Source organism: Schistocerca cancellata, unplaced genomic scaffold (assembly GCF_023864275.1).
Source record: "Schistocerca cancellata isolate TAMUIC-IGC-003103 unplaced genomic scaffold, iqSchCanc2.1 HiC_scaffold_1100, whole genome shotgun sequence".
Taxonomy (NCBI): domain Eukaryota; kingdom Metazoa; phylum Arthropoda; class Insecta; order Orthoptera; family Acrididae; genus Schistocerca; species Schistocerca cancellata.
The window spans coordinates 4878247-4901965 of NW_026047099.1; the positions used below are offsets into that span (position 1 = coordinate 4878247).

Genomic DNA, 23719 nt, shown 5'->3' on the forward strand with positions numbered 1-23719 from the left:
GACACTAGCGGTGGACGCATCTTGTCCCTGGTGTTCAGTGGAGGGCCTGTGCGGGGTGTGGCAGTGTCGTGCTGGAGGGCGCCACTGGTAGCGATGTGGGCTTCCTCGCCTCGCTTCGCCTCGCCTCGCCTCACACCAGGTGTCTGCGTAGTTTGCAGTGCATTCGCACCATTCCTATCCCTGTCCCTGTCCCCGTCTCGACTTGTCCCGACTTTGCTCGACTGCCGCTCGCTGCCGCTCGGGTCGTGGTCCATATGACAGCGCAAGCACGACAAACGTCTGCGGGACGAAACGAGACGACTAAGGAATACATTCGTGGTCACAAATCAAATTTGGAACTCTACACAACAACAGGCGGTGACGTATTTCAGAAATCACCTGCCGATTCGTACTGTTTTGTCGTTTTCAAAGTCTTCTTGGCAAACTTGGTTAGCACATTCTCCCTCAAACTGAGGTAATTACTGCATTTTCGTACCATTACAGTAGTTTAAAAAGCTTAAGGAAGCATCTTTGTCACAACAGAAAGGTAGTTTGAAAATTGGGCTGGCGACATAACAAAAAAACAAAAGGAAGGGAGCCAACAGCACCCGGGTTTTCCAGGCGGTCACCCATCCAAGTACTAGCCGGGCCCGATGATGCTTAACTTCGGTGATCGGACGAGAACCGGTGTATTCATCATGGTATGCCCGTTGGCGCTCATCTAATGTAGGAGCACGGCAGAATTCGCGTTCGGCTTTTCTCCCAACACACAAAATGTTAGTTTTCGGCCGCATTTGACGAAAGCGCTTCCTTCCGCAACCGCCAGTTCCTCGAGGACGGCGCGGGGAGGCGCGCCCGGCGTCCCAGCAGAGCGACGGCCGAATTGGCGGGCGCACCGCCGCGTGTGTGAGACGTACTGCTGCATCGTTGCACCCCCTGTCATTCGCTGGGCGCGAGCAGCCTTCGACACTAGCGGAGGACGCATCTTGTCCCTGGTGTTCAGCGGAGGGCCTGTGCGGGGTGTGGCAGTGTCGTGCTGGAGGGCGCCACTGGTAGCGATGTGGGCTTCCTCGCCTCGCCTCGCCTCGCCTCGCCTCACACCAGGTGTCTGCGTAGTTTGCAGTGCATTCGCACCATTCCTATCCCTGTCCCTGTCCCCGTCTCTACTTGTCCCGACTTTGCTCGACTGCCGCTCGCTGCCGCTCGGGTCGTGGTCCATATGACAGCGCAAGCACGACAAACGTCTGCGGGACGAGACGAGACGACTAAGGAATACATTCGTGGTCACAAATCAAATTTGGAACTCTACACTCCTACACAACAACAGGCGGTGACGTATTTCAGAAATCACCTGCCGATTCGTACTGTTTTGTCGTTTTCAAAGTCTTCTTGGCAAACTTGGTTAGCACATTCTCCCTCAAACTGAGGTAATTACTGCATTTTCGTACCATTACAGTAGTTTAAAAAGCTTAAGGAAGCATCTTTGTCACAACAGAAAGGTAGTTTGAAAATTGGGCTGGCGACATAACAAAAAAACAAAAGGAAGGGAGCCAACAGCACCCGGGTTTTCCAGGCGGTCACCCATCCAAGTACTAGCCGGCCCCGATGATGTTTAACTTCGGTGATCGGACGAGAACCGGTGTATTCATCATGGTATGGCCGTTGGCGCTCATCTAATGTAGGAGCACGGCAGAATTCGCGTTCGGCTTTTCTCCCAACACACAAAATGTTAGTTTTCGGCCGCATTTGACGAAAGCGCTTCCTTCCGCAACAGCCAGTTCCTCGAGGACGGCGCGGGGAGGCGCGCCCGGCGTCCCAGCAGAGCGACGGCCGAATTGGCGGGCTCACCGCCGCGTGTGTGAGACGCACTGCTGCTCGTTGCACCCCCTGTCATTCGCTGGGCGCGTGCAGCCTTCGACACTAGCGGAGGACGCATCTTGTCCCTGGTGTTCAGCGGAGGGCCTGTGCGGGGTGTGGCAGTGTCGTGCTGGAGGGCGCCACTGGTAGCGATGTGGGCTTCCTCGCCTCGCCTCGCCTCGCCTCACACCAGGTGTCTGCGTAGTTTGCAGTGCATTCGCACCATTCCTATCCCTGTCCCTGTCCCCGTCCCGACTTGTCCCGACTTTGCTCGACTGCCGCTCGCTGCCGCTCGGGTCGTGGTCCATATGACAGCGCAAGTACGACAAACGTCTGCGGGACGAGACGAGACGACTAAGGAATACATTCGTGGTTACAAATCAAATTTGGAACTCTACACTCCTACACAACAATAGGCGGTGACGTATTTCAGAAATCACCTGCCGATTCGTACTGTTTTGTCGTTTTCAAAGTCTTCTTGGCAAACTTGGTTAGCACATTCTCCCTCAAACTGAGTTAATTACTGCATTTTCGTACCATTACAGTAGTTTAAAAGGCTTAAGGAAGCATTTTTGTCACAACAGAAAGGTAGTTTGAAAATTGGGCTGGCGACATATCAAAAAAACAAAAGGAAGGGAGCCAACAGCACCCGGGTTTCCCAGGCGGTCACCCATCCAAGTACTAGCCGGGCCCGATGATGCTTAACTTCGGTGATCGGACGAGAACCGGTGTATTCATCATGGTATGGCCGTTGGCGCTCATCTAATGTAGGAGCACGGCAGAATTCGCGTTCGGCTTTTCTCCCAACACACAAAATGTTAGTTTTCGGCCGCATTTGACGAAAGCGCTTCCTTCCGCAACCGCCAGTTCCTCGAGGACGGCGCGGGGAGGCGCGCCCGGCGTCCCAGCAGAGCGACGGCCGAATTGGCGGGCGCACCGCCGCGTGTGTGAGACGCACTGCTGCTCGTTGCACCCCCTGTCATTCGCTGGGCGCGTGCAGCCTTCGACACTAGCGGAGGACACATCTTGTCCCTGGTGTTCAGCGGAGGGCCTATGCGGGGTGTGGCAGTGTCGTTCTGGAGGGCGCCACTGGTAGCGATGTGGGCTTCCTCGCCTCGCCTCGCCTCGCCTCACACCAGGTGTCTGTGTAGTTTGCAGTGCATTCGCACCATTCCTATCCCTGTCCCTGTCCCCGTCCCGACTTGTCCCGACTTTGCTCGATTGCCGCGCGCTGCCGCTCGGGTCGTGGTCCATATGACAGCGCAAGCACGACAAACGTCTGCGGGACGAGACGAGACGACTAAGGAATACATTCGTGGTTACAAATCAAATTTGGAACTCTACACTCCTACACACCAATAGGCGGTGACGTATTTCAGAAATCACCTGCCGATTCGTACTGTTTTGTCGTTTTCAAAGACTCCTTGGCAAACTTAGTTAGCACATTCTCCCTCAAACTGAGTTAATTACTGCATTTTCGTACCATTACAGTAGTTTAAAAGGCTTAAGGAAGCATTTTTGTCACAACAGAAAGGTAGTTTGAAAATTGGGCTGGCGACATAACAAAAAAACAAAAGGAAGGGAGCCAACAGCACCCGGGTTTCCCAGGCGGTCACCCATCCAAGTACTAGCCGGGCCCGATGATGCTTAACTTCGGTGATCGGACGAGAACCGGTGTATTCATCATGGGATGGCCGTTGGCGCTCATCTAATGTAGGAGCACGGCAGAAATCGCGTTCGGCTTTTCTCCCAACACACAAAATGTTAGTTTTCGGCCGCATTTGACGAAAGCGCTTCCTTCCGCAACCGCCAGTTCCTCGAGGACGGCGCGGGGAGTCGTGCCCGGCGTCCCAGCAGAGCGACGGCCGAATTGGCGGTCGCACCGCCGCGTGTGTGAGACGCACTGCTGCTCGTTGCACCCCCTGTCATTCGCTGGGCGCGTGCAGCCTTCGACACTAGCGGAGGACGCATCTTGTCCCTGGTGTTCAGCGGAGGGCCTGTGCGGGGTGTGGCAGTGTCGTGCTGGAGGGCGCCACTGGTAGCGATGTGGGCTTCCTCGCCTCGCCTCGCCTCGCCTCACACCAGGTGTCTGCGTAGTTTGCAGTGCATTCGCACCATTCCTATCCCTGTCCCTGTCCCCGTCCCGACTTGCCCCGACTTTGCTCGACTGCCGCTCGCTGCCGCTCGGGTCGTGGTCCATATGACAGCGCAAGCACGACAAACGTCTGCGGGACGAGACGAGACGACTAAGGAATACATTCGTGGTTACAAATCAAATTTGGAACTCTACACTCCTACACAACAATAGGCGGTGACGTATTTCAGAAATCACCTGCCGATTCGTACTGTTTTGTCGTTTTCAAAGTCTCCTTGGCAAACTTGGTTAGCACATTCTCCCTCAAACTGAGTTAATTACTGCATTTTCGTACCATTACAGTAGTTTAAAAGGCTTAAGGAAGCATCTTTGTCACAACAGAAAGGTAGTTTGAAAATTGGGCTGGCGACATAACAAAAAAAAAAAACAGGAAGGGAGCCAACAGCACACGGGTTTCCCAGGCGGTCACCCATCCAAGTACTAGCCGGGCCCGATGATGCTTAACTTCGGTGATCGGACGAGAACCGGTGTATTCATCATGGTATGGCCGTTGGCGCTCATCTAATGTAGGAGCACGGCAGAATTCGCGTTCGGCTTTTCTCCCAACACACAAAATATTAGTTTTCGGCCGCATTTGACGAAAGCGCTTCCTTCCGCAACCGCCAGTTCCTCGAGGACGGCGCGGGGAGGCGCGCCCGGCGTCCCAGCAGAGCGACGGCCGAATTGGCGGGCGCACCGCCGCGTGTGTGAGACGCACTGCTGCTCGTTGCACCCCCTGTCATTCGCTGGGCGCGTGCAGCCTTCGACACTAGCGGAGGACGCATCTTGTCCCTGGTGTTCAGCGGAGGGCCTGTGCGGGGTGTGGCAGTGTCGTGCTGGAGGGCGCCACTGGTAGCGAGGAACGCCTCGCCTCGCCTCGCCTCGCCTCGCCTCACACCAGGTGTCTGCGTAGTTTGCAGTGTATTGGCACCATTCCTATCCCTGTCCCTGTCCCCGTCCCGACTTGTCCCGACTTTGCTCGACTGCCGCTCGCTGCCGCTCGGGTCGTGGTCCATATGACAGCGCAAGCACGACAAACGTCTGCGGGACGAGACGAGACGACTAAGGAATACATTCGTGGTTACAAATCAAATTTGGAACTCTAGACTCCAACACAACAATAGGCGGTGACGTATTTCAGAAATCACCTGCCGATTCGTACTGTTTTGTCGTTTTCAAAGTCTCCTTGGCAAACTTGGTTAGCACATTCTCCCTCAAACTGAGTTAATTACTGCATTTTCGTACCATTACAGTAGTTTAAAAGGCTTAAGGAAGCATTTTTGTCACAACAGAAAGGTAGTTTGAAAATTGGGCTGGCGACATAACAAAAAAACAAAAGGAAGGGAGCCAACAGCACCCGGGTTTCCCAGGCGGTCACCCATCCAAGTACTAGCCGGGCCCGATGATGCTTAACTTCGGTGATCAGACGAGAACCGGTGTATTCATCATGGTATGGCCGTTGGCGCTCATCTAATGTAGGAACACGGCAGAATTCGCGTTCGGCTTTTCTCCCAACACACAAAATGTTAGTTTTCGGCCGCATTTGACGAAAGCGCTTCCTTCCGCAACCGCCAGTTCCTCGAGGAAGGCGCGGGGAGGCGCGCCCGGCGTCCCAGCAGAGCGACGGCCGAATTGGCGGGCGCACCGCCGCGTGTGTGAGACGCACTGCTGCTCGTTGCACCCCCTGTCATTCGCTGGGCGCGTGCAGCCTTCGACACTAGCGGAGGACGCATCTTGTCCCTGGTGTTCAGCGGAGGGCCTGTGTAGGGTGTGGCAGTGTCGTGCTGGAGGGCGCCACTGGTAGCGATGTGGGCTTCCTCGTCTCGCCTCGCCTCGCCTCACACCAGGTGTCTGCGTAGTTTGCCGTGCATTCGCACCATTCCTATCCCTGTCCCTGTCCCCGTCCCGACTTGTCCCGACTTTGCTCGACTGCCGCTCGCTGCCGCTCGGGTCGTGGTCCATATGACAGCGCAAGAATGACAAACGTCTGCGGGACGAGACGAGACGACTAAGGAATACATTCGTGGTTACAAATCAAATTTGGAACTCTACACTCCTACACAACAATAGGCGGTGACGTATTTCAGAAATCACCTACCGATTCGTACTGTTTTGTCGTTTTCAAAGTCTCCTTGGCAAACTTGGTTAGCACATTCTCCCTCAAACTGAGTTAATTACTGCATTTTCGTACCATTACAGTAGTTTAAAAGGCTTAAGGAAGCATTTTTGTCACAACAGAAAGGTAGTTTGAAAATTGGGCTGGCGACATAACAAAAAAACAAAAGGAAGGGAGCCAACAGCACCCGGGTTTCCCAGGCGGTCACCCATCCAAGTACTAGCCAGGCCCGATGATGCTTAACTTCGGTGATCGGAGGAGAACCGGTGTATTCATCATGGTATGGCCGTTGGCGCTCATCTAATGTAGGAGCACGGCAGAATTCGCGTTCGGCTTTTCTCCCAACACACAAAATGTTAGTTTTCGGCCGCATTTGACGAAAGCGCTTCCTTCCGCAACCGCCAGTTCCTCGAGGACGGCGCGGGGAGGCGCGCCCGGCGTCGCAGCAGAGCGACGGCCGAGTTGGCGGGCGCACCGCCGCGTGTGTGAGACGCACTGCTGCTCGTTGCACCCCCTGTCATTCGCTGGGCGCGTGCAGCCTTCGACACTAGCGGAGGACGCATCTTGTCCCTGGTGTTCAGCGGAAGGCCTGTGCGGGGTGTGGCAGTGTCGTGCTGGAGGGCGCCACTGGTAGCGATGTGGGCTTCCTCGCCTCGCCTCGCCTCGCCTCGCCTCACACCAGGTGTCTGCGTAGTTTGCAGTGCATTCGCACCATTCCTATCCCTGTCCCTGTCCCCGTCCCGACTTGTCCCGACTTTGCTCGACTGCCGCTCGCTGCCGCTCGGGTCGTGGTCCATATGACAGCGCAAGCACGACAAACGTCTGCGGGACGAGACGAGACGACTAAGGAATACATTCGTGGTTACAAATCAAATTTGGAACTCTACACTCCTACACAACAATAGGCGGTGACGTATTTCAGAAATCACCTGCCGATTCGTACTGTTTTGTCGTTTTCAAAGTCTTCTTGGCAAACTTGGTTAGCACATTCTCCTTCAAACTGAGTTAATTACTGCATTTTCGTACCATTACAGTAGTTTAAAAGGCTTAAGGAAGCATCTTTGTCACAACAGAAAGGTAGTTTGAAAATTGGGCTGGCGACATAACAAAAAAACAAAAGGAAGGGAGCCAACAGCACCCGGGTTTCCCAGGCGGTCACCCATCCAAGTACTAGCAGGGCCTGATGATGCTTAACTTCGGTGATCGGACGTGAACCGGTGTATTCATCATGGTATGGCCGTTGGCGCTCATCTAATGTAGGAGCACGGCAGAATTCGCGTTCGGTTTTTCCCCCAACACACAAAATGTTAGTTTTCGGCCGCATTTGACGAAAGCGCTTCCTTCCGCAACCGCCAGTTCCTCGAGGACGGCGCGGGGAGGCGCGCCCGGCGTCCCAGCAGAGCGACGGCCGAATTGGCGGGCGCACCGCCGCGTGTGTGAGACGCACTGCTGCTCGTTGCACCCCCTGTCATTCGCTGGGCGCGTGCAGCCTTCGACACTAGCGGAGGACGCATCTTGTCCCTGGTGTTCAGCGGAGGGCCTGTGCAGGGTGTGGCAGTGTCGTGCTGGAGGGCGCCACTGGTAGCGATGTGGGCTTCCTCGCCTCGCCTCGCCTCGCCTCACACCAGGTGTCTGCGTAGTTTGCAGTGCATTCGCACCATTCCTATCCCTGTCCCTGTCCCCGTCCCGACTTGTCCCGACTTTGCTCGACTGCCGCTCGCTGCCGCTCGGGTCGTGGTCCATATGACAGCGCAAGCACGACAAACGTCAGCGGGACGAGACGAGACGACTAAGGAATACATTCGTGGTTACAAATTAAATTTGGAACTCTACACTCCTACACAACAATAGGCGGTGACGTATTTCCGAAATCACCTGCCGATTGGTACTGTTTTGTCGTTTTCAAAGTCTCCTTGGCAAACTTGGTTAGCACATTCTCCCTCAAACTGAGTTAATTACTGCATTTTCGAACCATTACAGTAGTTTAAAAGGCTTAAGGAAGCATTTTTGTCACAACAGAAAGGTAGTTTGAAAATTGGGCTGGCGACATAACAAAAAAACAAAAGGAAGGGAGCCAACAGCACCCGGGTTTCCCAGGCGGTCACCCATCCAAGTACTAGCCGGGCCCGATGATGCTTAACTTCGGTGATCGGACGAGAAGCGGTGTATTCATCATGGTATGGCCGTTGGCGCTCATCTAATGTAGGAGCACGGCAGAATTCGCGTTCAGCTTTTCTCCCAACACACAAAATGTTAGTTTTCGGCCGCATTTGACGAAAGCGCTTCCTTCCGCAACCGCCAGTTCCTCGAGGACGGCGCTGGGAGGCGCGCCCGGCGTCCCAGCAGAGCGACGGCCGAATTGGCGGTCGCACCGCCGCGTGTGTGAGACGCACTGCTGCTCGTTGCACCCCCTGTCATTCGCTGGGCGCGTGCAGCCTTCGACACTAGCGGAGGACGCATCTTGTCCCTGGTGTTCAGCGGAGGGCCTGTGCGGGGTGTGGCAGTGTCGTGCTGGAGGGCGCCACTGGTAGCGATGTGGGCTTCCTCGCCTCGCCTCGCCTCGCCTCGCCTCACACCAGGTGTCTGCGTAGTTTGCAGTGCATTCGCACCATTCCTATCCCTGTCCCTGTCCCCGTCCCGACTTGTCCCGACTTTGCTCGACTGCCGCTCGCTGCCGCTCGGGTCGTGGTCCATATGTCAGCGCAAGCACGACAAACGTCTGCGGAACGAGACGAGACGACTAAGGAATACATTCGTGGTTACAAATCAAATTTGGAACTCTACACTCCTACACAACAATAGGCGGTGACGTATTTCAGAAATCACCTGCCGATTCGTACTGTTTTGTCGTTTTCAAAGTCTCCTTGGCAAACTTGGTTAGCACATTCTCCCCCAAACTGAGGTAATTACTGCATTTTCGTACCATTACAGTAGTTTAAAAGGCTTAAGGAAGCATTTTTGTCACAACAGAAAGGTAGTTTGAAAATTGGGCTGGCGACATAACAAAAAAACAAAAGGAAGGGAGCCAACAGCACCCGGGTTTCCCAGGCGGTCACCCATCCAAGTACTAGCCGGGCCCGATGATGCTTAACTTCGGTGATCGGACGAGAACCGGTGTATTCATCATGGTATGGCCGTTGGCGCTCATCTAATGTAGGAGCACGGCAGAATTCGCGTTCGGCTTTTCTCCCAACACACAAAATGTTAGTTTTCGGCCGCATTTGACGAAAGCGCTTCCTTCCGCAACCGCCAGTTCCTCGAGGACGGCGCGGGGAGGCGCGCCCGGCGTCCCAGCAGAGCGACGGCCGAATTGGCGGGCGCACCGCCGCGTGTGTGAGACGCACTGCTGCTCGTTGCACCCCCTGTCATTCGCTGGGCGCGTGCAGCCTTCGACACTAGCGGAGGACGCATCTTGTCCCTGGTGTTCAGCGGAGGGCCTGTGCGGGGTGTGGCAGTGTCGTGCTGGAGGGCGCCACTGGTAGCGATGTGGGCTTCCTCGCCTCGCCTCGCCTCGCCTCACACCAGGTGTCTGCGTAGTTTGCAGTGCTTTCGCACCATTCCTATCCCTGTCCCTGTCCCCGTCCCGACTTGTCCCGACTTTGCTCGACTGCCGCTCGCTGCCGCTCGGGTCGTGGTCCATATGACAGCGCAAGCACGACAAACGTCTGCGGGACGAGACGAGACGACTAAGGAATACATTCGTGGTTACAAATCAAATTTGGAACTCTACACTCCTACACAACAATAGGCGGTGACGTATTTCAGAAATCACCTGCCGATTCGTACTGTTTTGTCGTTTTCAAAGTCTCCTTGGCAAACTTGGTTAGCACATTCTCCCTCAAACTGAGTTAATTACTGCATTTTCGTACCATTACAGTAGTTTAAAAGGCTTAAGGAAGCATTTTTGTCACAACAGAAAGGTAGTTTGAAAATTGGGCTGGCGACATAACAAAAAAACAAAAGGTAGGGAGCCAACAGCACCCGGGTTTCCCAGGCGGTCACCCATCCAAGTTCTAGCCGGGCCCGATGATGCTTAACTTCGGTGATCGGACGAGAACCGGTGTATTCATCATGGTATGGCCGTTGGCGCTCATCTAATGTAGGAGCACGGCAGAATTCGCGTTCGGCTTTTCTCCCAACACACAAAATGTTAGTTTTCGGCCGCATTTGACGAAAGCGCTTCCTTCCGCAACCGCCAGTTCCTCGAGGACGGCGCGGGGAGGAGCGTCCGGCGTCCCACAGAGCGACGGCCGAATTGGCGGGCGCACCGCCGCTTGTGTGAGACGCACTGCTGCTCGTTGCACCCCCTGTCATTCGCTGGGCGCGTGCAGCCTTCGACACTAGCGGAGGACGCATCTTGTCCCTGGTGTTCAGCGGAGGGCCTGTGCAGGGTGTGGCAGTGTCGTGCTGGAGGGCGCCACTGGTAGCGATGTGGGCTTCCTCGCCTCGCCTCGCCTCGCCTCACACCAGGTGTCTGCGTAGTTTGCAGTGCATTCGCACCATTCCTATCCCTGTCCCTGTCCCCGTCCCGACTTGTCCCGTCTTTGCTCGACTGCCGCTCGCTGCCGCTCGGGTCGTGGTCCATATGACAGCGCAAGCACGACAAACGTCTGCGGGACGAGACGAGACGACTAAGGAATACATTCGTGGTTACAAATCAAATTTGGAACTCTACACTCCTACACAACAATAGGCGGTGACGTATTTCAGAAATCACCTGCCGATTCGTACTGTTTTGTCGTTTTCAAAGTCTTCTTGGCAAACTTGGTTAGCACATTCTCCCTCAAACTGAGTTAATTACTGCATTTTCGTACCATTACAGTAGTTTAAAAGGCTTAAGGAAGCATCTTTGTCACAACAGAAAGGTAGTTTGAAAATTGGGCTGGCGACATAACAAAAAAACAAAAGGAAGGGAGCCAACAGCACCCGGGTTTCCCAGGCGGTCACCCATCCAAGTACTAGCCGGGCCCGATGATGCTTAACTTCGGTGATCGGACGAGAACCGGTGTATTCATCATGGTATGGCCGTTGGCGCTCATCTAATGTAGGAGCACGGCAGAATTCGCGTTCGGCTTTTCTCCCAACACACAAAATGTTAGTTTTCGGCCGCATTTGACGAAAGCGCTTCCTTCCGCAACCGCCAGTTCCTCGAGGACGGCGCGGGGAGGCGCGCCCGGCGTCCCAGCAGAGCGACGGCCGAATTGGCGGGCGCACCGCCGCGTGTGTGAGACGCACTGCTGCTCGTTGCACCCCCTGTCATTCGCTGGGCGCGTGCAGCCTTCGACACTAGCGGAGGACGCATCTTGTCCCTGGTGTTCAGCGGAGGGCCTGTGCAGGGTGTGGCAGTGTCGTGCTGGAGGGCGCCACTGGTAGCGATGTGGGCTTCCTCGCCTCGCCTCGCCTCGCCTCACACCAGGTGTCTGCGTAGTTTGCAGTGCATTCGCACCATTCCTATCCCTGTCCCTGTCCCCGTCCCGACTTGTCCCGACTTTGCTCGACTGCCGCTCGCTGCCGCTCGGGTCGTGGTCCATATGTCAGCGCAAGCACGACAAACGTCTGCGGGACGAGACGAGACGACTAAGGAATACATTCGTGGTTACAAATCAAATTTGGAACTCTACACTCCTACACATCAATAGGCGGTGACGTATTTCTGAAATCACCTGCCGATTCGTACTGTTTTGTCGTTTTCAAAGTCTTCTTGGCAAACTTGGTTAGCACATTCTCCCTCAAACTGAGTTAATTACTGCATTTTCGTACCATTACAGTAGTTTAAAAGGCTTAAGGAAGCATCTTTGTTACAACAGGAAGGTAGTTTGAAAATTGGGCTGGCGACATAACAAAAAAACAAAAGGAAGGGAGCCAACAGCACCCGGGTTTCCCAGGCGGTCACCCATCCAAGTACTAGCCGGGCCCGATAATGCTTAACTTCGGTGATCGGACGAGAACCGGTGTATTCATCATGGTATGGCCGTTGGCGCTCATCTAATGTAGGAGCACGGCAGAATTCGCGTTCGGCTTTTCTCCCAACACACAAAATGTTAGTTTTCGGCCGCATTTGACGAAAGCGCTTCCTTCCGCAACCGCCAGTTCCTCGAGGACGGCGCGGGGAGGCGCGCCCGGCGTCCCAGCAGAGCGACGGCCGAATTGGCGGGCGCACCGCCGCGTGTGTGAGACGCACTGCTGCTCGTTGCACCCCCTGTCATTCGCTGGGCGCGTGCAGCCTTCGACACTAGCGGAGGACGCATCTTGTCCCTGGTGTTCAGCGGAGGGCCTGTGCAGGGTGTGGCAGTGTCGTGCTGGAGGGCGCCACTGGTAGCGATGTGGGCTTCCTCGCCTCGCCTCGCCTCGCCTCACACCAGGTGTCTGCGTAGTTTGCAGTGCATTCGCACCATTCCTATCCCTGTCCCTGTCCCCGTCCCGATTTGTCCCGTCTTTGCTCGACTGCCGCTCGCTGCCGCTCGGGTCGTGGTCCATATGACAGCGCAAGCACGACAAACGTCTGCGGGACGAGACGAGACGACTAAGGAATACATTCGTGGTTACAAATCAAATTTGGAACTCTACACTCCTACACAACAATAGGCGGTGACGTATTTCAGAAATCACCTGCCGATTCGTACTGTTTTGTCGTTTTCAAAGTCTTCTTGGCAAACTTGGTTAGCACATTCTCCCTCAAACTGAGTTAATTACTGCATTTTCGTACCATTACAGTAGTTTAAAAGGCTTAAGGAAGCATCTTTGTCACAACAGAAAGGTAGTTTGAAAATTGGGCTGGCGACATAACAAAAAAACAAAAGGAAGGGAGCCAACAGCACCCGGGTTTCCCAGGCGGTCACCCATCCAAGTACTAGCCGGGCCCGATGATGCTTAACTTCGGTGATCGGACGAGAACCGGTGTATTCATCATGGTATGGCCGTTGGCGCTCATCTAATGTAGGAGCACGGCAGAATTCGCGTTCGGCTTTTCTCCCAACACACAAAATGTTAGTTTTCGGCCGCATTTGACGAAAGCGCTTCCTTCCGCAACCGCCAGTTCCTCGAGGACGGCGCGGGGAGGCGCGCCCGGCGTCCCAGCAGAGCGACGGCCGAATTGGCGGGCGCACCGCCGCGTGTGTGAGACGCACTGCTGCTCGTTGCACCCCCTGTCATTCGCTGGGCGCGTGCAGCCTTCGACACTAGCGGAGGACGCATCTTGTCCCTGGTGTTCAGCGGAGGGCCTGTGCAGGGTGTGGCAGTGTCGTGCTGGAGGGCGCCACTGGTAGCGATGTGGGCTTCCTCGCCTCGCCTCGCCTCGCCTCACACCAGGTGTCTGCGTAGTTTGCAGTGCATTCGCACCATTCCTATCCCTGTCCCTGTCCCCGTCCCGACTTGTCCCGACTTTGCTCGACTGCCGCTCGCTGCCGCTCGGGTCGTGGTCCATATGTCAGCGCAAGCACGACAAACGTCTGCGGGACGAGACGAGACGACTAAGGAATACATTCGTGGTTACAAATCAAATTTGGAACTCTACACTCCTACACATCAATAGGCGGTGACGTATTTCTGAAATCACCTGCCGATTCGTACTGTTTTGTCGTTTTCAAAGTCTTCTTGGCAAACTTGGTTAGCACATTCTCCCTCAAACTGAGTTAATTACTGCATTTTCGTACCATTACAGTAGTTTAAAAGGCTTAAGGAAGCATCTTTGTTACAACAGGAAGGTAGTTTGAAAATTGGGCTGGCGACATAACAAAAAAACAAAAGGAAGGGAGCCAACAGCACCCGGGTTTCCCAGGCGGTCACCCATCCAAGTACTAGCCGGGCCCGATAATGCTTAACTTCGGTGATCGGACGAGAACCGGTGTATTCATCATGGTATGGCCGTTGGCGCTCATCTAATGTAGGAGCACGGCAGAATGCGCGTTCGGCTTTTCTCCCAACACACAAAATGTTAGTTTTCGGCCGCATTTGACGAAAGCGCTTCCTTCCGCAACCGCCAGTTCCTCGAGGACGGCGCGGGGAGGCGCGCCCGGCGTCCCAGCAGAGCGACGGCCGAATTGGCGGGCGCACCGCCGCGTGTGTGAGACGCACTGCTGCTCGTTGCACCCCCTGTCATTCGCTGGGCGCGTGCAGCCTTCGACACTAGCGGAGGACGCATCTTGTCCCTGGTGTTCAGCGGAGGGCCTGTGCGGGGTGTGGCAGTGTCGTGCTGGAGGGCGCCACTGGTAGCGATGTGGGCTTTCTCGCCTCGCCTCGCCTCGCCTCACACCAGGTGTCTGCGTAGTTTGCAGTGCATTCGCACCATTCCTATCCCTGTCCCTGTCCCCGTCCCGACTTGTCCCGACTTTGCTCGACTGCCGCTCGCTGCCGCTCGGGTCGTGGTCCGTATGACAGCGCAAGCACGACAAACGTCTGCGGGACGAGACGAGACGACTAAGGAATACATTCGTGGTTACAAATCAAATTTGGAACTCTACACTCCTACACAACAATAGGCGGTGACGTATTTCAGAAATCACCTGCCGATTCGTACTGCTTTGTCGTTTTCAAAGTCTCCTTGGCAAACTTGGTTAGCACATTCTCCCTCAAACTGAGTTAATTACTGCATTTTCGTACCATTACAGTAGTTTAAAAGGCTTAAGGAAGCATTTTTGTCACAACAGAAAGGTAGTTTGAAAATTGGGCTGGCGACATAACAAAAAAACAAAAGGTAGGGAGCCAACAGCACCCGGGTTTCCCAGGCGGTCACCCATCCAAGTACTAGCCGGGCCCGATGATGCTTAACTTCGGTGATCGGACGAGAACCGGTGTATTCATCATGGTATGGCCGTTGGCGCTCATCTAATGTAGGAGCACGGCAGAATTCGCGTTCGGCTTTTCTCCCAACACACAAAATGTTAGTTTTCGGCCGCATTTGACGAAAGCGCTTCCTTCCGCAACCGCCAGTTCCTCGAGGACGGCGCGGGGAGGCGCGGCCGGCGTCCCAGCAGAGCGACGGCCGAATTGGCGGGCGCACCGCCGCGTGTGTGAGACGCACTGCTGCTCGTTGCACCCCCTGTCATTCGCTGGGCGCGTGCAGCCTTCGACACTAGCGGAGGACGCATCTTGTCCCTGGTGTTCAGCGGAGGGCCTGTGCGGGGTGTGGCAGTGTCGTGCTGGAGGGCGCCACTGGTAGCGATGTGGGCTTCCTCGCCTCGCCTCGCCTCGCCTCGCCTCACACCAGGTGTCTGCGTATTTTGCAGTGCATTCGCACCATTCCTATCCCTGTCCCTGTCCCCGTCCCGACTTGTCCCGACTTTGCTCGACTGCCGCTCGCTGCCGCTCGGGTCGTGGTCCATATGACAGCGCAAGCACGGATAACTTCTCCGGGACGAGACGAGACGACTAAGGAATACATTCGTGGTTACAAATCAAATTTGGAACTCTACACTCCTACACAACAATAGGCGGTGACGTATTTCAGAAATCACCTGCCGATTCGTACTGTTTTGTCGTTTTCAAAGTCTCCTTGGCAAACTTGGTTAGCACATTCTCCCTCAAACTCAGTTAATTACTGCATTTTCGTACCATTACAGTAGTTTAAAAGGCTTAAGGAAGCATTTTTGTCACAACAGAAAGGTAGTTTGAAAATTTGGCTGGTGACATAACAAAAAAACAAAAGGAAGGGAGCCAACAGCACCCGGGTTTCCCAGGCGGTCACCCATCCAAGTACTAGCCGGGCCCGATGATGCTTAACTTCGGTGATCGGACGAGAACCGGTGTATTCATCATGGTATGGCCGTTGGCGCTCATCTAATGTAGGAGCACGGCAGAATTCGCGTTCGGCTTTTCTCCCAACACACAAAATGTTAGTTTTCGGCCGCATTTGACGAAAGCGCTTCCTTCCGCAACCGCCAGTTCCTCGAGGACGGCGCGGGGAGGCGCGCCCGGCGTCCCAGCAGAGCGACGGCCGAATTGGCGGGCGCACCGCCGCGTGTGTGAGACGCACTGCTGCTCGTTGCACCCCCTGTCATTCGCTGGGCGCGTGCAGCCTTCGACACTAGCGGAGGACGCATCTTGTCCCTGGTGTTCAGCGGAGGGCCTGTGCGGGGTGTGGTAGTGTCGTGCTGGAGGGCGCCACTGGTAGCGATGTGGGCTTCCTCGCCTCGCCTCGCCTCGCCTCACACCAGGTGTCTGCGTAGTTTGCAGTGCATTCGCACCATTCCTATCCCTGTCCCTGTCCCCGTCCCGACTTGCCCCGACTTTGCTCGACTGCCGCTCGCTGCCGCTCGGGTCGTGGTCCATATGACAGCGCAAGCACGACAAACGTCTGCGGGACGAGACGAGACGACTAAGGAATACATTCGTGGTTACAAATCAAATTTGGAACTCTACACTCCTACACAACAATAGGCGGTGACGTATTTCAGAAATCACCTGCCGATTCGTACTGTTTTGTCGTTTTCAAAGTCTTCTTGGCAAACTTGGTTAGCACATTCTCCCTCAATCTGAGTTAATTACTGCATTTTCGTACCATTACAGTAGTTTAAAAGGCTTAAGGAAGCATCTTTGTCACAACAGAAAGGTAGTTTGAAAATTGGGCTGGCGACATAACAAAAAAAAAACAGGAAGGGAGCCAACAGCACCCGGGTTTCCCAGGCGGTCACCCATCCAAGTACTAGCCGGGCCCGATGATGCTTAACTTCGGTGATCGGACGAGAACCGGTGTATTCATCACGGTATGGCCGTTGGCGCTCATCTAATGTAGGAGCACGGCAGAATTCGCGTTCGGCTTTTCTCCCAACACACAAAATGTTAGTTTTCGGCCGCATTTGACGAAAGCGCTTCCTTCCGCAACCGCCAGTTCCTCGAAGAAGGCGCGGGGAGACGCGCCCGGGGTCCCAGCAGAGCGACGGCCGAATTGGCGGGCGCACCGCCGCGTGTGTGAGACGCACTGCTGCTCGTTGCACCCCCTGTCATTCGCTGGGCGCGTGCAGCCTTCGACACTAGCGGAGGACGCATCTTGTCCCTGGTGTTCAGCGGAGGGCCTGTGCGGGGTGCGGCAGTGACGTTCTGGAGGGCCCACTCGTAGCGATGTGGGCTTCCTCGCCTCGCCTCGCCTCGCCTCGCCTCACACCAGGTGTCTGCGTAGTTTGCAGTGCATTCGCACCATTCCTATCCCTGTCCCTGTCCCCGTCCCGACTTGTCCCGACTTTGCTCGACTGCCGCTCGCTGCCGCTCGGGTCGTGGTCCATATGACAGCGCAAGCACGACAAACGTCTGCGGGACGAGACGAGACGAGACGAGACGAGACGACTAAGGAATAAATTCGTGGTTACAAATCAAATTTGGAACTCTACACTCCTACACAACAATAGGCGGTGACGTATTTCAGAAATCACCTGCCGATTCGTACTGTTTTGTCGTTTTCAAAGTCTTCTTGGCAAACTTGGTTAGCACATTCTCCCTCAAACTGAGTTAATTACTGCATTTTCGTACCATTACAGTAGTTTAAAAGGCTTAAGGAAGCATCTTTGTCACAACAGAAAGGTAGTTTGAAAATTGGGCTGGCGATATAACAAAAAAAAAAAACAGGAAGGGAGCCAACAGCACCCGGGTTTCCCAGGCGGTCACCCATCCAAGTACTAGCCGGGCCCGATGATGCTTAACTTCGGTGATCGGACGAGAACCGGTGTATTCATCACGGTATGGCCGTTGGCGCTCATCTAATGTAGGAGCACGGCAGAATTCGCGTTCGGCTTTTCTCCCAACACACAAAATGTTAGTTTTCGGCCGCATTTGACGAAAGCGCTTCCTTCCGCAACCGCCAGTTCCTCGAAGAAGGCGCGGGGAGACGCGCCCGGGGTCCCAGCAGAGCGACGGCCGAATTGGCGGGCGCACCGCCGCGTGTGTGAGACGCACTGCTGCTCGTTGCACCCCCTGTCATTCGCTGGGCGCGTGCAGCCTTCGACACTAGCGGAGGACGCATCTTGTCCCTGGTGTTCAGCGGAGGGCCTGTGCGGGGTGCGGCAGTGACGTTCTGGAGGGCCCACTCGTAGCGATGTGGGCTTCCTCGCCTCGCCTCGCCTCGCCTCACACCAGGTGTCTGCGTAATTTGCAGTGCATTCGCACCATTCCTATCCCTGTCCCTGTCCCCGTCCCGACTTGTCCCGACTTTGCTCGACTGCCGCTCGCTGCCGCTCGGGTCGTGGTCCATATGACAGCGCAAGCACGACAAACGTCTGCGGGACGAGACGAGACGAGACGAGACGAGACGACTAAGGAATAAATTCGTGGTTACAAATCAAATTTGGAACTCTACACTCCTACACAACAATAGGCGGTGACGTATTTCAGAAATCACCTGCCGATTCGTACTGTTTTGTCGTTTTCAAAGTCTTCTTGGCAAACTTGGTTAGCACATTCTCCCTCAAACTGAGTTAATTACTGCATTTTCGTACCATTACAGTAGTTTAAAAGGCTTAAGGAAGCATCTTTGTCACAACAGAAAGGTAGTTTGAAAATTGGGCTGGCGATATAACAAAAAAAAAAAAAAACAGGAAGGGAGCCAACAGCACCCGGGTTTCCCAGGCGGTCACCCATCCAAGTACTAGCCGGGCCCGATGATGCTTAACTTCGGTGATCGGACGAGAACCGGTGTATTCATCATGGTATGGCCGTTGGCGCTCATCTAATGTAGGAGCACTGCAGAATTCGCGTTCGGCTTTTCTCCCAACACACAAAATGTTAGTTTTCGGCCGCATTTGACGAAAGCGCTTCCTTCCGCAACCGCCAGTTCCTCGAGGACGGCGCGGGGAGGCGCGCCCGGCGTCCCAGCAGAGCGACGGCCGAATTGGCGGGCGCACCGCCGCGTGTGTGAGACGCACTGCTGCTCGTTGCACCCCCTGTCATTCGCTGGGCGCGTGCAGCCTTCGACACTAGCGGAGGACGCATCTTGTCCCTGGTGTTCAGCGGAGGGCCTGTGCGGGGTGTGGCAGTGTCGTGCTGGAGGGCGCCACTGGTAGCGATGTGGGCTTTTTCGCCTCGCCTCACACCAGGTGTCTGCGTAGTTTGCAGTGCATTCGCACCATTCCTATCCCTGTCCCTGTCCCCGTCCGGACTTGTCCCGACTTTGCTCGACTGCCGCTCGCTGCCGCTCGGGTCGTGGCCCATATGACAGCGCAAGCACGACAAACGTCTGCGGGACGAGACGAGACGACTAAGGAATACATTCGTGGTTACAAATCAAATTTGGAACTCTACACTCCTACACAACTATAGGCGGTGACGTATTTCAGAAATCACCTGCCGATTCGTACTGTTTTGTCGTTTTCAAAGTCTTCTTGGCAAACTTGGTTAGCACATTCTCCCTCAAACTGAGTTAATTACTGCATTTTCGTACCATTACAGTAGTTTAAAAGGCTTAAGGAAGCATCTTTGTCACAACAGAAAGGTAGTTTGAAAATTGGGCTGGCGACATAACAAAAAAACAAAAGGAAGGGAGCCAACAGCACCCGGGTTTCCCAGGCGGTCACCCATCCAAGTACTAGCCGGGCCCGATAATGCTTAACTTCGGTGATCGGACGAGAACCGGTGTATTCATCATGGTATGGCCGTTGGCGCTCATCTAATGTAGGAGCACGGCAGAATTCGCGTTCGGCTTTTCTCCCAACACACAAAATGTTAGTTTTCGGCCGCATTTGACGAAAGCGCTTCCTTCCGCAACCGCCAGTTCCTCGAGGACGGCGCGGGGAGGCGCGGCCGGCGTCCCAGCAGAGCGACGGCTGAATTGGCGGGCGCACCGCCGCGTGTGTGAGACGCACTGCTGCTCGTTGCACCCCCTGTCATTCGCTGGGCGCGTGCAGCCTTCGACACTAGCGGAGGACGCATCTTGTCCCTGGTGTTTAGCGGAGGGCCTGTGCGGGGTGTGGCAGTGTAGTGCTGGAGGGCGCCACTGGTAGCGATGTGGGCTTCCTCGCCTCGCCTCGCCTCGCCTCGCCTCGCCTCACACCAGGTGTCTGCGTAGTTTGCAGTGCATTCGCACCATTCCTATCCCTGTCCCTGTCCCCGTCCCGACTAGTCCCGACTTTGCTCGACTGCCGCTCGCTGCCGCTCGGGTCGTGGTCCATATGACAGCGCAAGCACGACAAACGTCTGCGGGACGAGACGAGACGAGACGAGACGAGACGACTAAGGAATAAATTCGTGGTTACAAATCAAATTTGGAACTCTACACTCCTACACAACAATAGGCGGTGACGTATTTCAGAAATCACCTGCCGATTCGTACTGTTTTGTCGTTTTCAAAGTCTTCTTGGCAAACTTGGTTAGCACATTCTCCCTCAAACTGAGTTAATTACTGCATTTTCGTACCATTACAGTAGTTTAAAAGGCTTAAGGAAGCATCTTTGTCACAACAGAAAGGTAGTTTGAAAATTGGGCTGGCGACATAACAAAAAAACAAAAGGAAGGGAGCCAACAGCACCCGGGTTTCCCAGGCGGTCACCCATCCAAGTACTAGCCGGGCCCGATGATGCTTAACTTCGGTGATCGGACGAGAACCGGTGTATTCATCACGGTATGGCCGTTGGCGCTCATCTAATGTAGGAGCACGGCAGAATTCGCGTTCGGCTTTTCTCCCAACACACAAAATGTTAGTTTTCGGCCGCATTTGACGAAAGCGCTTCCTTCCGCAACCGCCAGTTCCTCGAAGAAGGCGCGGGGAGACGCGCCCGGGGTCCCAGCAGAGCGACGGCCGAATTGGCGGGCGCACCGCCGCGTGTGTGAGACGCACTGCTGCTCGTTGCACCCCCTGTCATTCGCTGGGCGCGTGCAGCCTTCGACACTAGCGGAGGACGCATCTTGTCCCTGGTGTTCAGCGGAGGGCCTGTGCGGGGTGCGGCAGTGACGTTCTGGAGGGCCCACTCGTAGCGATGTGGGCTTCCTCGCCTCGCCTCGCCACGCCTCACACCAGGTGTCTGCGTAGTTTGCAGTGCATTCGCACCATTCCTATCCCTGTCCCTGTCCCCGTCCCGACTTGTCCCGACTTTGCTCGACTGCCGCTCGCTGCCGCTCGGGTCGTGGTCCATATGACAGCACAAGCACGACAAACGTCTGCGGGACGAGACGAGACGAGACGAGACGAGACGACTAAGGAATAAATTCGTGGTTACAAATCAAATTTGGAACTCTACACTCCTACACAACAATAGGCGGTGACGTATTTCAGAAATCACCTGCCGATTCGTACTGTTTTGTCGTTTTCAAAGTCTTCTTGGCAAACTTGGTTAGCACATTCTCCCTCAAACTGAGTTAATTACTGCATTTTCGTACCATTACAGTAGTTTAAAAGGCTTAAGGAAGCATCTTTGTCACAACAGAAAGGTAGTTTGAAAATTGGGCTGGCGATATAACAAAAAAAAAAAAAAAACAGGAAGGGAGCCAACAGCACCCGGGTTTCCCAGGCGGTCACCCATCCAAGTACTAGCCGGGCCCGATGATGCTTAACTTCGGTGATCGGACGAGAACCGGTGTATTCATCATGGTATGGCCGTTGGCGCTCATCTAATGTAGGAGCACGGCAGAATTCGCGTTCGGCTATTCTTCCAACACACAAAATGTTAGTTTTCGGCCGCATTTGACGAAAGCGCTTCCTTCCGCAACCGCCAGTTCCTCGAGGATGGCGCGGGGAGGCGCGCCCGGCGTCCCAGCAGAGTGACGGCCGAATTGGCGGGCGCACCGCCGCGTGTGTGAGACGCACTGTTGCTCGTTGCACCCCCTGTCATTCGCTGGGCGCGTGCAGCCTTCGACACTAGCGGAGGACGCATCTTGTCCCTGGTGTTCAGCGGAGGGCCTGTGCGGGGTGCGGCAGTGTCGTGCTGGAGGGCCCACTGGTAGCGATGTGGGCTTCTTCGCCTCGCCTCGCCTCGCCTCGCCTCGTCTCACACCAGGTGTCTGCGTAGTTTGCAGTGCATTCGCACCATTCCTATCCCTGTCCCTGTCCCCGTCCCGACTTGTCCCGACTTTGCTCGACTGCCGCTCGCTGCCGCTCGGGTCGTGGTCCATATGACAGCGCAAGCACGACAAACGTCTGCGGGACGAGACGAGACGAGACGAGACGAGACGACTAAGGAATAAATTCGTGGTTACAAAACAAATTTGGAACTCTACACTCCTACACAACAATAGGCGGTGACGTATTTCAGAAATCACCTGCCGATTCGTACTGTTTTGTCGTTTTCAAAGTCTTCTTGGCAAACTTGGTTAGCACATTCTCCCTCAAACTGAGTTAATTACTGCATTTTCGTACCATTACAGTAGTTTAAATGGCTTAAGGAAGCATCTTTGTCACAACAGAAAGGTAGTTTGAAAATTGGGCTGGCGATATAACAAAAAAAAAAAAAAACAGGAAGGGAGCCAACAGCACCCGGGTTTCCCAGGCGGTCACCCATCCAAGTACTAGCCGGGCCCGATGATGCTTAACTTCGGTGATCGGACGAGAACCGGTGTATTCATCATGGTATGGCCGTTGGCGCTCATCTAATGTAGGAGCACGGCAGAATTCGATTTCGGCTTTTCTCCCAACACACAAAATGTTAGTTTTCGGCCGCATTTGACAAAAGCGCTTCCTTCCGCAACCGCCAGTTCCTCGAGGACGGCGCGGGGAGGCGCGCCCGGCGTCATAGCAGAGTGACGGCCGAATTGGCGGGCGCACCGCCGCGTGTGTGAGACGCACTGCTGCTCGTTGCACCCCCTGTCATTCGCTGGGCGCGTGCAGCCTTCGACACTAGCGGAGGACGCATCTTGTACCTGGTGTTCAGCGGAGGGCCTGCGCGGGGTGCGGCAGTGTCGTTCTGGAGGGCCCACTGGTAGCGATGTGGGCTTCCTCGCCTCGCCTCGCCTCGCCTCACACCAGGTGTCTGCGTAGTTTGCAGTGCATTCGCACCATTCCTATCCCTGTCCCTGTCCCCGTCCCGACTTGTCCTGACTTTGCTCGACTGCCGCTCGCTGCCGCTCGGGTCGTGGTCCATATGACAGCGCAAGCACGACAAACGTCTGCGGGACGAGACGAGACGACTAAGGAATACATTCGTGGTTACAAATCAAATTTGGAACTCTACACTCCTACACAACAATAGGCGGTGACGTATTTCAGAAATCACCTGCCGATTCGTACTGTTTTGTCGATTTCAAAGTCTTCTTGGCAAACTTGGTTAGCACATTCTCCCTCAAACTGAGTTAATAACTGCTTTTTCGTACCATTACAGTAGTTTAAAAGGCTTAAGGAAACATCTTATTCACAACAGAAAGGTAGTTTGAATATTGGGCTGGCGACATAACAAAAAAACAAAAGGAAGGGAGCCAACAGCACCCGGGTTTCCCAGGCGGTCACCCATCCAAGTACTAGCCGGGCCCGATAATGCTTAACTTCGGTGATCGGAGGAGAACCGGTGTATTCATCATGGTATGGCCGTTGGCGCTCATCTAATGTAGGAGCACGGCAGAATTCGCGTTCGGCTTTTCTCCCAACACACAAAATGCTAGTTTTCGGCTGCATTTGACGAAAGCGCTTCCTTCCGCAACCGCCAGTTCCTCGAGGACGGCGCGGGGAGGCGCGCCCGGCGTCCCAGCAGAGTGACGGCCGAAATGGAGGGCGCACCGCCGCGTGTGTG

General features: G+C 54.9%; 25 non-coding genes across 25 annotated transcripts; all 25 read right to left on the bottom strand.

Moving 5' to 3' along the window:
• Nucleotides 1-575: 575 nt before the first annotated feature.
• Nucleotides 576-694, bottom strand: LOC126155150 (5S ribosomal RNA). The gene has a single exon (XR_007532661.1). It is a non-coding gene; the product is annotated as a 5S ribosomal RNA (ribosomal RNA).
• Nucleotides 695-1527: 833 nt separating this feature from the next.
• Nucleotides 1528-1646, bottom strand: LOC126155311 (5S ribosomal RNA). The gene has a single exon (XR_007532811.1). It is a non-coding gene; the product is annotated as a 5S ribosomal RNA (ribosomal RNA).
• Nucleotides 1647-2473: 827 nt separating this feature from the next.
• LOC126155717 (5S ribosomal RNA) lies at nt 2474-2592 on the bottom strand. Its single transcript, XR_007533160.1, has one exon. It is a non-coding gene; the product is annotated as a 5S ribosomal RNA (ribosomal RNA).
• Nucleotides 2593-3419: 827 nt separating this feature from the next.
• Nucleotides 3420-3538, bottom strand: LOC126154665 (5S ribosomal RNA). The gene has a single exon (XR_007532208.1). It is a non-coding gene; the product is annotated as a 5S ribosomal RNA (ribosomal RNA).
• Nucleotides 3539-4367: 829 nt separating this feature from the next.
• Nucleotides 4368-4486, bottom strand: LOC126154809 (5S ribosomal RNA). The gene has a single exon (XR_007532343.1). It is a non-coding gene; the product is annotated as a 5S ribosomal RNA (ribosomal RNA).
• An 829-nt stretch (nt 4487-5315) lies between these two features.
• LOC126155725 (5S ribosomal RNA) lies at nt 5316-5434 on the bottom strand. The gene has a single exon (XR_007533167.1). It is a non-coding gene; the product is annotated as a 5S ribosomal RNA (ribosomal RNA).
• An 827-nt stretch (nt 5435-6261) lies between these two features.
• LOC126155766 (5S ribosomal RNA) lies at nt 6262-6380 on the bottom strand. The gene has a single exon (XR_007533206.1). It is a non-coding gene; the product is annotated as a 5S ribosomal RNA (ribosomal RNA).
• Nucleotides 6381-7212: 832 nt separating this feature from the next.
• On the bottom strand, nt 7213-7331 carry LOC126155289 (5S ribosomal RNA). The gene has a single exon (XR_007532790.1). It is a non-coding gene; the product is annotated as a 5S ribosomal RNA (ribosomal RNA).
• Nucleotides 7332-8158: 827 nt separating this feature from the next.
• On the bottom strand, nt 8159-8277 carry LOC126155075 (5S ribosomal RNA). The gene has a single exon (XR_007532592.1). It is a non-coding gene; the product is annotated as a 5S ribosomal RNA (ribosomal RNA).
• Nucleotides 8278-9109: 832 nt separating this feature from the next.
• LOC126155729 (5S ribosomal RNA) lies at nt 9110-9228 on the bottom strand. Its single transcript, XR_007533171.1, has one exon. It is a non-coding gene; the product is annotated as a 5S ribosomal RNA (ribosomal RNA).
• An 827-nt stretch (nt 9229-10055) lies between these two features.
• LOC126155056 (5S ribosomal RNA) lies at nt 10056-10174 on the bottom strand. The gene has a single exon (XR_007532574.1). It is a non-coding gene; the product is annotated as a 5S ribosomal RNA (ribosomal RNA).
• An 826-nt stretch (nt 10175-11000) lies between these two features.
• Nucleotides 11001-11119, bottom strand: LOC126155741 (5S ribosomal RNA). Its single transcript, XR_007533182.1, has one exon. It is a non-coding gene; the product is annotated as a 5S ribosomal RNA (ribosomal RNA).
• An 827-nt stretch (nt 11120-11946) lies between these two features.
• LOC126155780 (5S ribosomal RNA) lies at nt 11947-12065 on the bottom strand. Its single transcript, XR_007533219.1, has one exon. It is a non-coding gene; the product is annotated as a 5S ribosomal RNA (ribosomal RNA).
• An 827-nt stretch (nt 12066-12892) lies between these two features.
• Nucleotides 12893-13011, bottom strand: LOC126155752 (5S ribosomal RNA). Its single transcript, XR_007533193.1, has one exon. It is a non-coding gene; the product is annotated as a 5S ribosomal RNA (ribosomal RNA).
• Nucleotides 13012-13838: 827 nt separating this feature from the next.
• LOC126155781 (5S ribosomal RNA) lies at nt 13839-13957 on the bottom strand. The gene has a single exon (XR_007533220.1). It is a non-coding gene; the product is annotated as a 5S ribosomal RNA (ribosomal RNA).
• Nucleotides 13958-14784: 827 nt separating this feature from the next.
• Nucleotides 14785-14903, bottom strand: LOC126155764 (5S ribosomal RNA). Its single transcript, XR_007533204.1, has one exon. It is a non-coding gene; the product is annotated as a 5S ribosomal RNA (ribosomal RNA).
• Nucleotides 14904-15735: 832 nt separating this feature from the next.
• Nucleotides 15736-15854, bottom strand: LOC126155776 (5S ribosomal RNA). The gene has a single exon (XR_007533215.1). It is a non-coding gene; the product is annotated as a 5S ribosomal RNA (ribosomal RNA).
• Nucleotides 15855-16681: 827 nt separating this feature from the next.
• Nucleotides 16682-16800, bottom strand: LOC126155716 (5S ribosomal RNA). Its single transcript, XR_007533159.1, has one exon. It is a non-coding gene; the product is annotated as a 5S ribosomal RNA (ribosomal RNA).
• An 848-nt stretch (nt 16801-17648) lies between these two features.
• LOC126155718 (5S ribosomal RNA) lies at nt 17649-17767 on the bottom strand. Its single transcript, XR_007533161.1, has one exon. It is a non-coding gene; the product is annotated as a 5S ribosomal RNA (ribosomal RNA).
• Nucleotides 17768-18613: 846 nt separating this feature from the next.
• On the bottom strand, nt 18614-18732 carry LOC126155788 (5S ribosomal RNA). The gene has a single exon (XR_007533226.1). It is a non-coding gene; the product is annotated as a 5S ribosomal RNA (ribosomal RNA).
• An 817-nt stretch (nt 18733-19549) lies between these two features.
• On the bottom strand, nt 19550-19668 carry LOC126155782 (5S ribosomal RNA). The gene has a single exon (XR_007533221.1). It is a non-coding gene; the product is annotated as a 5S ribosomal RNA (ribosomal RNA).
• An 852-nt stretch (nt 19669-20520) lies between these two features.
• On the bottom strand, nt 20521-20639 carry LOC126155719 (5S ribosomal RNA). The gene has a single exon (XR_007533162.1). It is a non-coding gene; the product is annotated as a 5S ribosomal RNA (ribosomal RNA).
• Nucleotides 20640-21486: 847 nt separating this feature from the next.
• On the bottom strand, nt 21487-21605 carry LOC126155799 (5S ribosomal RNA). Its single transcript, XR_007533237.1, has one exon. It is a non-coding gene; the product is annotated as a 5S ribosomal RNA (ribosomal RNA).
• Nucleotides 21606-22461: 856 nt separating this feature from the next.
• On the bottom strand, nt 22462-22580 carry LOC126155811 (5S ribosomal RNA). The gene has a single exon (XR_007533248.1). It is a non-coding gene; the product is annotated as a 5S ribosomal RNA (ribosomal RNA).
• Nucleotides 22581-23406: 826 nt separating this feature from the next.
• Nucleotides 23407-23525, bottom strand: LOC126154766 (5S ribosomal RNA). The gene has a single exon (XR_007532303.1). It is a non-coding gene; the product is annotated as a 5S ribosomal RNA (ribosomal RNA).
• Between the last annotated feature and the right edge of the window lie 194 nt (nt 23526-23719).